We start from the raw sequence: 12,489 nt of genomic DNA, 5'->3' as shown, positions 1-12,489 counted from the left end.
CTTACCTACGGCAGCTTTACTAAAGAAAGTAGAGGTCTTGTTTATAATACAGGAAGCACAACAGGCTTTATCACTAATTGAGGAAGAACTCAGAGACCGATCCGGAGAGCTTCATCAGGAGTTTCATCATTGAACGTGAGATGTTTCTACAGAGGATTGGTTATAGAAATGCAGCTCACAGTGAGTGTGATGTCAAGAATATACAGTTGAAAAAGAAGGCACGTTTATGGGACAGAAGTATAACGTTTGAACGTGCAATGGTTTCTCGTACAGAATCGTCGTTCCAACTCATCTGGGATGCAGAAACACATCTAAAGTTTTCCTGACAAACATATTCGCCCTTCCTATATGATGTTACACTGCAATATTTTGGCAGTTTTGAAAGGATAAGGGTGCAGAATGCTATTCCAAGGTAAAAAAAGGATTTGCCGATTCTGGCAAAGCCTTCATTTGATGGAAAACATGAGACTTGTATATATTTGATCGCTCGATCTGCATAAATTAACCATTCAGGGCCTGATTCATGGACATTGTGGGGCGGTGCAAAGTGACGTTGTACTGTTGCAAAGTCCCTGCACTGCCATCAACATCCCCCCACCCCCTTACTTTCCACTCCAAAAATACACTTTGCACCACTCGGTGAATCAGGGGGTTTGTTGGCAGTGCAGAGTGAATTTGTACCAGCGCAATGTCACTTTGCACCAAGCTAAAAGTCCATGAATCAGGCCTTTTCAGTGCTGTGTTAATAATGGTAACACACTTTTAAAATATTATGTTGGTGCAGAATGCTCCAAGGCAAGCAGATTCCTTGATTTTTGTGCATTTTCTATCAGGAATGTATATTTCTGAAGTTGAGAAAAGTGCCTAAAAATGTAGAGGATAAGAATTATTGTAAAAGAGGACGGTTTGCACTTCAGAATGCAATTTTGCACTGTGTTAGGTGTGCAATGGTGCAAGTAAAAGTGGGTTACATGCTTTTAATTGTATTGTGCAAGTTTTCATAAAAATAAAAAAAACAATTTGATAAATGAAATAATATAAGACTATTCTAGGCACATTTTATGATCTGGGGCAGGGTTATGAACTCCGAGCAACGAGGTCACACAAACACATGCTTTCCTTGACATCAAGGAAACTAGGAGAGCATGAGTATGTTGCTGCACATGTGTGGCAAATATGTACGTGCGTGGTGTCTGGTGGCACAGGTAATGCCATGTTCCACATCATTCCGGTTCTAGTAGTGGTGTTGTCGAGCAAGTTTTATAATCAATGTTTTTTTTGTGATTTACCAAACTCGAAAGCCAGGTTTGTTTACGTTTTTTCTATTTCAACAAGTATGGAGTGTAATGACTGTTCATTATGTTGCTATATATATTCATTTGATTGGCGTAAGAAAACATACTATGAAAGAAAAACATATGCACAATGCACCACATTTATATGTGGGTCTTCTGTGCTTTTATGTAGAGCAAGGACATTGGAAAAGTGACAGTTGCCCATCCGACAGGCGAAACTAACACGTGTGCTGTCAGGAAGCTAATTTGGATTGTGTCACGTTGCCATTGCCAAGCAATAGGAATGTTCACAGCCAGCGCTTAATGATGACATTGATCAAAATGTTAATTTATGTAGATTTCTCAAGACATGGTGATTATAGCGATAAGCCTTCATGATTGGAACTTCAGCAGTAAATGTACTGAAATGATAAATGCATTTTTTTTTGCAGGCCCTAGAAATGGATTTTGTACTGCAGTTAATGTTTCATACAGCCGAACTTCATTAAGCACAACACAGCTAATGACATCATGAATTTGTTTCATTTTATCAAATTGCATTGATTAGTGAAATGTGCTGAAGGTTGATTGTGGAGTAACATACTTTATCCTGGAATAACTAGCAAAAATGGTAATTGGATTAATTCCTCTTTTTTTTCTTCATTAACTTGGAATGTGAAGTGCCTTTCTCAACTTTATCGACTAAAGATACTTTGCTGCTAACGTGTTTCTCGGCAATTTGAAACTGCAATTTTCAAGAGGAAACTCCCAGTGGGTATGCGGCATCATGTTTCTGTTGGCAATCACCTTGAAATACCACATTTCCTGGGAATTGGTTATTGAATGGAAGAAGCCCTGGATTGACATGTTTCTTTTTAATGTTAAAAGTGCAATCAAGCAAGTCTGTCCCCTGCTCCCCTAAATTATTTACGTCTCAGCCATTGCACCAAACTGGGAGAGCAGAGGGAAATATTGTTCTGCCCTGCGAGCTGTGTTTGCAGTAATGGCACTCCGCAGGATACAATGTGTGTGATTCCTGGGGCTGCTGGTGAGCTCTTTCAAGCTCTGTTGTACTGTACCTAATTACAGGAAATGATTATCTTAGCACTTGGAAATCATATAATCTGCATATAATTATGAGCGCTCTATTGTCTTCAAAGGGATAAGTGGCAAGGGGGACAGCCTAAGTGTGATTCACATGGGACAGTCTACTGTAATTGTTCTTGATTTTCACAGTGTCTTGCATGGAGATCCAACTGCATCTTTATGCAGGGCGCCATAACAACGATCGCCTGCAATAAGATTGCAGGAAGGTTTAGCCACATAGGGTATTCGCAAATAGTTTCCAGTATTGTAAATGTGTCACTCATTTGCAATGTCTTTGTGCACTCATTGCGGTGATGCAAACACAGCAGCGTATTCAGAATTAATATGTAGGACGATAACGATTCTTTTGAAGTTTGTCCAATTGCAGTTTCTCCTAAAGGTGTAACATGCACTCAAGTATCGCCGCCATTTCACATGAAGCTTGACTGATAATGTGAGGACTCTGCCCCAAAAGCATGGCTGTGCTATGATAATGGTTTCAGAGTATGCGCTATATTACCCTCTATCCGGCCTGTTGTCAACACAGCCCGTACATGTGAAGACTATTCACCTTCCAGACGAAAACAACAAAAACAACCATTTTAATGAACATACGTTTGCGGTTACCCCTAGAGGGAATACACGGTGTGCACCACACCAACCACCCTTGTTGTTGCCCTCTGTTGTTCTTTCCCCAACAATGCACTCATGCTTGTTATATCCAGGCTGTTGCCCTGCTGCCCCAGGAGTTCAAAGTATGAGCAGAAGTTACACTGATGCAGATGTTTCTGAAGCATAGCTCCCTTGACCAAATATACAAAATGGTGGAAGGCAACATCAACACTTAATGAGGCTGGATGCTGCAATGCTTCTTTCGGATTGGTGGCCTTTCCTTTGACACCATGAGAGCGCCTGGCACAGGGGAAGGTCACCTTTAGGAGGTTGACAACTCCAGTGGCTGTTTGCAAGGCAGAGCAGGGAATAAATCAGCCATGGACAATCTCCTGTCCTTTGGGCCAATGCTATTCCAGTCACAACTGAATTCCTTTATGGAGAAATCAATTAAGGACAGGAAACAAACATTGTCAAACTGGGCTTTGGGACCATCCTCGCCTTAAACAGATGTTCAGAGGTATTCATTACCAGCAGACTCTTCCATCACTAGAGGTTCCTGTCATGAAAAACGAACATCCAAATATGTCAAATCATTTATTCCTTCTGCCAGGACCCGAGGGCTCTGAAAGGCATGACGGAGAGAGTCGCTAAGAGGTGATTCCAGTAGTGGTTAGCCCTTTTTGTAGAGGCCTTCCATTATGTATCAGACTATTGCGACAAACAAGTCACGCACAGAGGATACTTCGCAACAACTCCATCACATTTCAAAATGGTGGTAGCTCTTCTATCCAGAACATTGTTTAAAAGAGGGGCTGTTCTCCTAAGTAGCTCACAGGTGCTGACTGAGAACAGCAGAGTGAAGGTGTCACGTTCCTAATACAAAGGCAGGCAGGGTTTTTCTAATTCTTTTTCTATTGAAGAAACCCTCAGGATAATTGTGTCAGGCTCTGAACAAGTTCACTCAGTTTGTAGAATACGGTCTTTTCAGATGATTATGTGTTAATGGTATATAGCATCATACCTCCTGGAGATTGTTGGACTACCATTGATTTACAGGATTCTTAAAGTATATACTTAAACGTGCGCCCCTTCAGAAGTTTGTGTCATTCGTGTCAGTGGCATTTAATCTATGCCTTTTCCGGAGGCTCACATTTCAATTTGCATCATATACCAGAGTATTCACCAAGGTGCTGGCATGTATCATGGTTCTCCTTCATACGGAAGTGGTACCTATTTGCCCCCTATTTAAGCAACTGTCTAATTCTTGCAGACTTAAAAGAAACCCGGAACAACATAATCAAATATCACTGTGTCAGTTTCACAGTCTCCAGTTTATCGGAGTAATGCCCATCAATTGTTTGGACCACATGTAACAGCAAGCCAATATAATAATTTCAATCCAGTAGCTTGTTGTTGACTCTTTGGACCATATATATCATAACAGCATAAACAACTCAAATAACTCATGTTGTCCTAGTTTGAGTAATGCTGCTTCATTGGGCCATTTCTACTATTATGAAATTCAGATAACTCTTACTGTGGCTAATTCTTGACCACAAGTGTACTGGCCGTCAATTCAAATGCCTTTACCATGTCTATCCTTTACACTGGTGCTGCGTCTTCCAGCCACATACTTTATCCTAGCATGTTTATCACAGTTTATAACCTTAGCGCCCTAGGTGCTCCATTCACGCTCAATAACCTATTGTGTTCTATTAGACTCTCTCCCCCCTACCATCGAGATCCTGTAAGATTGCCTAATACCAATATGACGGCAGACACATGGCAAGCAACCCATGCAACTCAAGGAAGACTATCGACACAGAGCTCAGCCACTTCTAACCCATGTAACACTAATCTCAGGAACCCGAGACTCAGATCCAGATTAGCTAAAATATTCAAACCCCTTGCTAGATGCACACCCACGCTTAACCTAAATAACAATCACTCCCCAAGTCAAACTATCACCAATACTAAACACTGTATGACCCACTGTATAGCCACTGCTAAACACTGTAATCATCAACCTAAAACCTTCAACCCCCCCATTGCCACTCTGCTGATAAAGACCCTAAAGGGGGCCCTACTAGACACCAGGTCCCTGGTGGCTCATGCCACTGAAATTGCAGATCTGATCCTGACTTTCTCGCCATAACTGAGACCTGGCTGCATGCTGCAGCAGGCCCTATACTCATGCTGGCAGTACCAGATGGCTACTCCTTTCTCAGACAAGACAGACATGAGGCCTGAGGAGGAGGTATCGCCTTCATTTTCAAATCCAGCCTTGCCATGAGATTTGTGCCATCCCAAAACGTCAAGTCATGTGAAACGCTCACAGTCAAACTCCCGTTGGTCAATTCACAAACTTTAACCCTCAATTTGATTTACAGACCACCTGGTCCCATTGGAACATTTGAGGAAGATATATCCACTATACTCTGAAATAATCTCAAATATACATTCTAGACAGCACTGATCCAAGACCCTTGGTTGACGAGTACAAATAAAATCATGGCAACCTCACTAGACCTAATTGCCCCGCTTAAACTAAGACCAAGTAAGCCTTAAACTCATCTGAACAAATGGTTTACCCCACACCTAAAAGATTTAAGACAAAAAAAAGAACCTGCGAGGCCGCGTGGCGACTACTGCGGTCAGTAGATAATAAATCCAAACTCACTAAGATCTCTCCATCTATAAAAAAGAAATTTGCCAGGCCAAAAAAGAATCCTACAACAATCGGATATCTCAAGCTAACTCCAGTATGAAGGAGCTATTTACAATCCTTAAAGAGCTAGAATCCCCCATCGCCATTCCAGATACCTGCACCAAAGACAAAAGCTGGTGCTCAGGCATCCAACATGCGCTCTCTAATAAAGTAGCTACTCTACAAAACAAAAAAGCCAAAAGAAAGCATTCCTGAACTCAGCTGCAAATTCACAGCATACTAACATTCCTACTATTAACGCCCCACTTTCTTCTCCCAAGACTCTCATTAACTCCTCACTCACTCGCTTCAACTTCTCTAAAACCTCAATCCTGGAGGCTGAAAAAATCATACTCTCACCAAAACCTCCAATTGCCAGGGAGACCTCTGCCAAGCCCAGCTTATCAAGGATGCTGCAAGGGATTTAGCACCCTTTGTCTCCAAAGTAATCAATGCTTCATTTACATCTGGCACCATCCCCACCAACCTCAAAGAATACTGGATACTCCCCCTGCTAAAAAAAACAAACACTGGATCCATTGATACCCATTAATCACCGGCCCATCACGACCATAACGTTTCTCTTAAAAATTCTCGATAAGGTCGCCTATACACAAATTCAGAAATTCTTGGAAATACACCACCGTTTTGGTGCACGCCATTCTGGTTTCCGGCCACAACAGGGAACAGAACCAGCACTCATCATTTTGAAGACTCAAGTCGATGAACTAAAGGACAAGGGGAAATCAGCCCTCCTTCTTGTCCTTGACCTTTCGGCTGCATTCGGCCTTGTGGATAACAAGGTCTTATGCAGTCATCTGGACTCAGCAGCTCATTTCTCTAGGGAGGCCATAACCAGGATCAAATCATTTCTGAGTGAGAGAACCACAAGGGTATTCTCTCCCTCAGCATAACTTACCCCATCCCCATAACTTGCAGGGTTCCTCAGGGATCGTGCGTCTCCCCCCCACAATACAACATATTCACAAAAGCCCCTCTTTGATGATCCGGATAATCTTGGTATCACCTACACTAACTATGCAGATGATACACAGATTCTCCTCCCACTTTCAGGGGATTACGATTAGGATTTGGCCCTGGTGAATAGGGTGTATCTCATCATCCAGGCATGGATGGCTACTTATGGTCCATGCCGGAATGATGACAAAACAGAGATCATCATCCTGGGCACCCCCAGCAACCTCAAGAAACGTGGACATTAATATGCTTCCTTTATAATTGATGGCAACCTTATTAAAGTGGCCAAATAGGTAAAAACCCTTGGATTTTACCTCGATTCAACCCTCTCCTTCACCAAACAAGCCAACATCTTGGCTTCTACCACTGTTTATACTTGCAAACTTATAAGAACTGGCAAACCATTCCTATCTAACAATAGTTGTATTATCCAGGCCAGAGCTCTCATTCTGTCCAGGCTTGACTACTGTAACACCCTTTACTTTGGCTCCAACAAATCAATAATCAGAAAAATCCAAATACTTCAAAACAACGCCCTCAGAGTGGCCCTTGGAGTGGCCAAGAGAGAATATATCTCTGAAACCAGGGGACAAAATAATTGGCTCTCTACTAATGACACAATCAAGCTGAAAATTGCTTCACTTACCTATACATCCCTGAATAATGCTGCACCTAGTTATCGAATAGAGAGATTCCACAGAAAGACTTCCACCAGACCATCCAGACTAGCCCACACCAACTGCCTTCACGTCCCCAGATTCAAACTCTCCAAGGTAGGAGGTAGCAGCTTTCCGATTAAAGCAGCCCAGTTTTGGAACTCCCTGCCACCTTCTATCCGCGAAAACCAATCATGTCAGAGCTTCATATCTAACTGCATCAACTGGCTTAAATCTACTGACCCCTTAAATTATCCATTATATGTAAAAGTTCTACAAAGAATAATCTGCAGTAACACCTGTTGATAACTGCTCTACTCTGTCCCTCTTATGTATGTATCTGTAATGTATATCTGTTGTTCTACTGTGTTCCTAGGCAATGTATAGAATGTAATGTATATATGCTGCTGTACTTTGCAACTAAGCTGTGAATCTCCTTGTAACCCCTGTGCCCTGATACCTACGGGTCTGAAGTGCAATACAAATATATAAACAAACAAACACACATCAGGTTATATGGTGCAGTGGTGAAGTGCCTGGCCTGCGGTTCGAGAGCCGAGGCTGGTGTAAAAAATACAGTTGTTTCTTGTTTCACACACACCTCTAAAATACCTGGGGGTGACGTCTGCCCTGTGATAAAATTGGGAGGACTCCATCCACCCGCGAGTACCCTTGACTTGATCCCTGACCTTCTATCTCATTACCCCATCCCTCCTCTGAGACCATAGGTTTCTGAACATGTCTCCTTAACCTTGCATCAGTTTCCTGTGGCGTAACTTTTCTTAACTACTTTGTCACTCTGGGGTACACAAGTTCTTTCTCTGCTTTGCTGACCGTGCCTCTTCTAAATTCCTCCAACATTCTGCACTTTTGTCTTGCCGACACTGAAACCCATGCACTCGATACTGATGGTGGTTCCTTGTCTGGCCTCTCTCCTCCTTGCACAGAGTGCATCTCCTGAGGGCAGGCCTGGTCGATCACACACAACATCTCTAATTCGGACTGCAAGGACACAACTCCCATGAATTTCTAGCATAGTGCAAGCAGGCCATTAGCTTTCACCGAAATCAGGCTTATTTATTTATGTAGCACGCTTTATCCAAAGTAGCGACCATTTAAATTAATGCTACAAAGAAATTGACTACAGTTACTTTACATCAAAAGTTCATCAGCGCACTATACCATTTGGAATTACGCTGTATCAAATTATCTTTTAACCTTTTCTCTATAATAGGCAAAGGGAGAAAACCACAGCTCAACTGGTACAAATTCCATAATTTAGTTACAAGCAGCTGAAAAGAGCAAAAATAAGAAGAAGCACAAGGAGGGCATAACATGTGAAAGTAAAAAAAATATATATTTTTTAAGTCAGATAGATAAGGTGGGGCCAACGCATAGATACATGTATGATCAATGCATTACAAAGTAAATTCAAATATTGCCAGGAAAGGATACCATGGTAATCTAGCCAAATATGGAGAAAAAGAAGAAGTAAGATTGAGGAGAATGCGAACCAGAGAGATTGTAAGGTAGATTAAGTAAATTAAACAACTTGTGGAGCAAAAACAGCGATTATGCCCCCAAAATCTCGAAACATCAGTATGGGGATGAAACACAGTTGTTCGTATAGGTGAACGGCCCAAAAGATGCCACTTGACTTTGCTCATGTCTTGAAACCATTCAAACATGGGTGATAAGTGCATACTTAAAACTTCAGCCCACCAAGACAAAATTCATATTCCTGGGTCAACTTCCAAGTATGAACTCACTCAAAGGTAGCTGAATAAAATGCACTTTGACAGGTTTAACCCTCAAGTAACTACTCAGCAAAATCCCTAGGTTACACTGTGGAAGCAATCCAACACAACATAAAAAACGCTCAAGTGGCTTGGCATCAGAATTCTCAACTCTGCAAGATCCAGCCATTCCTCACTGTGGTGCAGGCTCTATAGATCTTCTATTGGGTAGCACCAACACAGGGCTCCAAACTGCTTACCTGACCTATTCTCGAAGTGGTCTACCATGCCATGGTTTGCCTCATCATTGGCTCTAGGTGACCACATTAGGTCTATTTGACCATATCACACCTTCTTTGTAAGATTGACACTAGCTCTTCATCCCAGTTAGTATCTGGTTCAAAATGCCATGCCTCATGAACAAGGCAGCCACCACAGGTAAGCTGGCCTACCTTACGGCAACATTAAAAAGATAAGGCAACACACAGTTATTTCACAGTAAAACCATCACAGGACTGGAAACTAGACTTGCTTGTATAGCGATAACTAGGACATCACCATTCTCATGCTAGATTCCATTCCTCTGAAAGGCAATCCCAGTGACAATCTTGTCTGATCCATGTCTCCTTCAGTTTAGGAAAGAACTGACTACTTAGGTCTTCCAACAACATTTTGATGTAACTTAGATTACATCTAGTGACACCCCCATCCATATATTTTACTGAGAAAATGATTGCTAATGTTTACTTGATGACATGTGAAATTCTTAATAGGAAAATATTGCTCTATGAAATGTATAGTACTTCATTGCTTCCAAGCTAGGTTTGTGCTATCAATATGAATAATATTGTTACTCATAACGAAGACAATAATAATACTAATAATAATAACCAACACAAAAATAACAACAGTACTCTAAACAAGATGTAACAAGGGATTCTGTGAGCATTTTTAGTGGAATTAAAAGTAAATAAATGCTGAACTGTCCTACTGTTGCAGAGATTGAAACATCAAACACAAGAATAAACAGAGATGTTGTCTTAATATGAGCAAAAGAAGTCCAATACTTGAAAAGAGGAGGAGATCAATGGAAAGTAGGGGACATCCCAGGGCAGTCGTGGCAATATTACATTTATGTTTTTGTAGAATTAAGTCTAAAAGAGTGGGCCACAGCCCAAGATTAATGTCTAGCAGACACTGAGAGAGTGACTGAGGAAGAGCATTAGAAAAGGAGGGGGGGGAGAGAAATAGAGCTGAGTATCATCAGCATATAGCTGTGTTTGAAAGCCAAACACCATGACTAGGAAAGTAGAGGAATGGTGAGAAGAGTGAAAAGTAGGGGAGAAAGAAATGACCCTTGTGATACCCCATGAGAGAGAGAAGAGATACAAAAAGTAATGATTCTGAAGGTAGGACAAGAACCAAAAACCACAGACTCATTGCTATCAAGAAAAGATAGAGAAAACGAGTTGCATGATCCAACATGTCAAAAGTTGCTGCTAGAACTAACATGCCCCGAAAAGAAGAAAGTTCATGATTGTGTATGAACAATATAATGGCTGACAGTAAGGAGAGCGGCCCTGTGGGGTAAACTGCAGCCCAGAGATCATTTGGAGAATGATAGACATCACGTTCTGAGAAGACCTTCCCCTTAAGAATCTTACAACCGTAAGGAAGAATAGAAATAGAACAGAAATGAGAAGTAACACAATAACTGAGATTATCTTTTCAATAAGGAAATAATTATGTCATGCTTGCAGAATTCAGGAAAACAGTCTTACTAAAATGAGGAATATTAAATTAAGGTATCAAAAGACAGAAGCAGAATAAAGTTAGGCTTAATTAGGGACTGCCACGCTATCAAAAGGAGCAGTGGTAGGACGAGTGAGAGAAATAACTGATGCAACATATTATTCGGATTGTAGAGCACAAGAAGAGACAGAGGACGTACAAGAAAACAATGTCAGGCTATTCAGTTGTGCATTTCCATCATGTAATCTTCCATTTTCAATGTGATTCACTTCTTGCGACCTGTTTACTCAAAAGGTCTGCATTTATCCAATGTGTTGGGATCATCTTCATTCAGAACTGTTGTCAGCACCATATGCTATATATTTTGCTCCCATGATATCAATTCTGTTTGTATTAATAGCTTGCTTATGTATCGGATGGAACTGAATTACAAAGGTGACAAATTACTGTAAACCCCATACTAAAGTCAAAACATGCTAAAATATTTGGATTGTCTATTCTTAAAGGGAAACACGTTTCCAGGGCTTCATCGTATCATCTCCTCCCAAGAGACTGACTCGGGTTCCACCTACTGTCCATTGTAATATTTGTTTTAAACTCCTGATAGAACACACCATAAACTTTGAGTGTCCCCTTGCCACTTCATAGTCCATTTTGCTATTGAGATCTAACCTAATGGAACCTCATTTATCATCTTCAGAAGTGTGATAGTGTGAATAGCATGAGGATTTGAACCTGTGACAGAACATTGAACCTCGATATTGGCAGTGCATGAATAGTTCACTGGGACTTCTCAGAGTTATCAAAACAAGAGGCAGAGATAACTTGAAGCAGTTTTAAGTGGACTGTTCAAGATAGAATAAATCAGCTCTTACTTCTGCTATACCTCCATGCCATTTTTCTAAGTACTTACCGACAGCTCTCATCATCATTCAGCTAAGCGACACTATTCTATTTCATCATCTATTCACCACAAAACAGTAGTGCTTGTAAAATCCTACTCTGGTACGTATTTGGGGACATTTATCATTGTATTGTATTGTACCGGGATTTGTAGAGCACAGCAGGACGAAACAGCATCAAGGCGCTGGAGAAAGCAAAGGATTCATCCCAACTTTATTAGGTAACATGAAATAGATGCTCCCAGAGGTTCACCACCACCAATTGTGTGGTCAGTTGCATGGGTGGATTACTCAACCCTTTACTGGAGAGGAATTTCTCTGCTCTTCCAACAGCACATTGCACAATCAGTGATACATCAAGAACATCCACCAATTCTTAAATAAGTCAAGCTTTTGTTTGCCACAAATCCTAGTTAACAGCCTCAATTGTACTGAGACACAAGGGAAGCATTCTTGAGCCAAACGTCTACCTCTGATTGAGGGGTATACCAAGAGCGTCAACACTGCCAGCATCAAAATATTAAAAGTCCATTTAAATTGTTCCTCTACGCTGTGGAAAGGTTGAGATCGGGTTGATTCTCAAATATATGTAATGCTGTCAATTAAGAGATTGCCATGATCATCTCAGGGAGTCGCTTAAAAGTGCATAGCGGATTCAGATCTGGAGCACCACCGAGATCCACTTGAATAAATTAGTGTGAGATCCATTGGCTCCTGAGCTTCACAAAGATTCTCCATGAATATGCACATCAGCGTCAGTTTAAGGCCTTGCGAAAACATGTA

The sequence above is a fragment of the Ambystoma mexicanum genome, chromosome 4p (assembly GCF_040938575.1).
Source record: "Ambystoma mexicanum isolate Mex_15411 chromosome 4p, UKY_AmexF1_1, whole genome shotgun sequence".
In the NCBI taxonomy this organism is placed as follows: Eukaryota; Metazoa; Chordata; class Amphibia; order Caudata; family Ambystomatidae; genus Ambystoma; species Ambystoma mexicanum.
Note: the sequence above shows the minus strand (reverse complement) of the source record.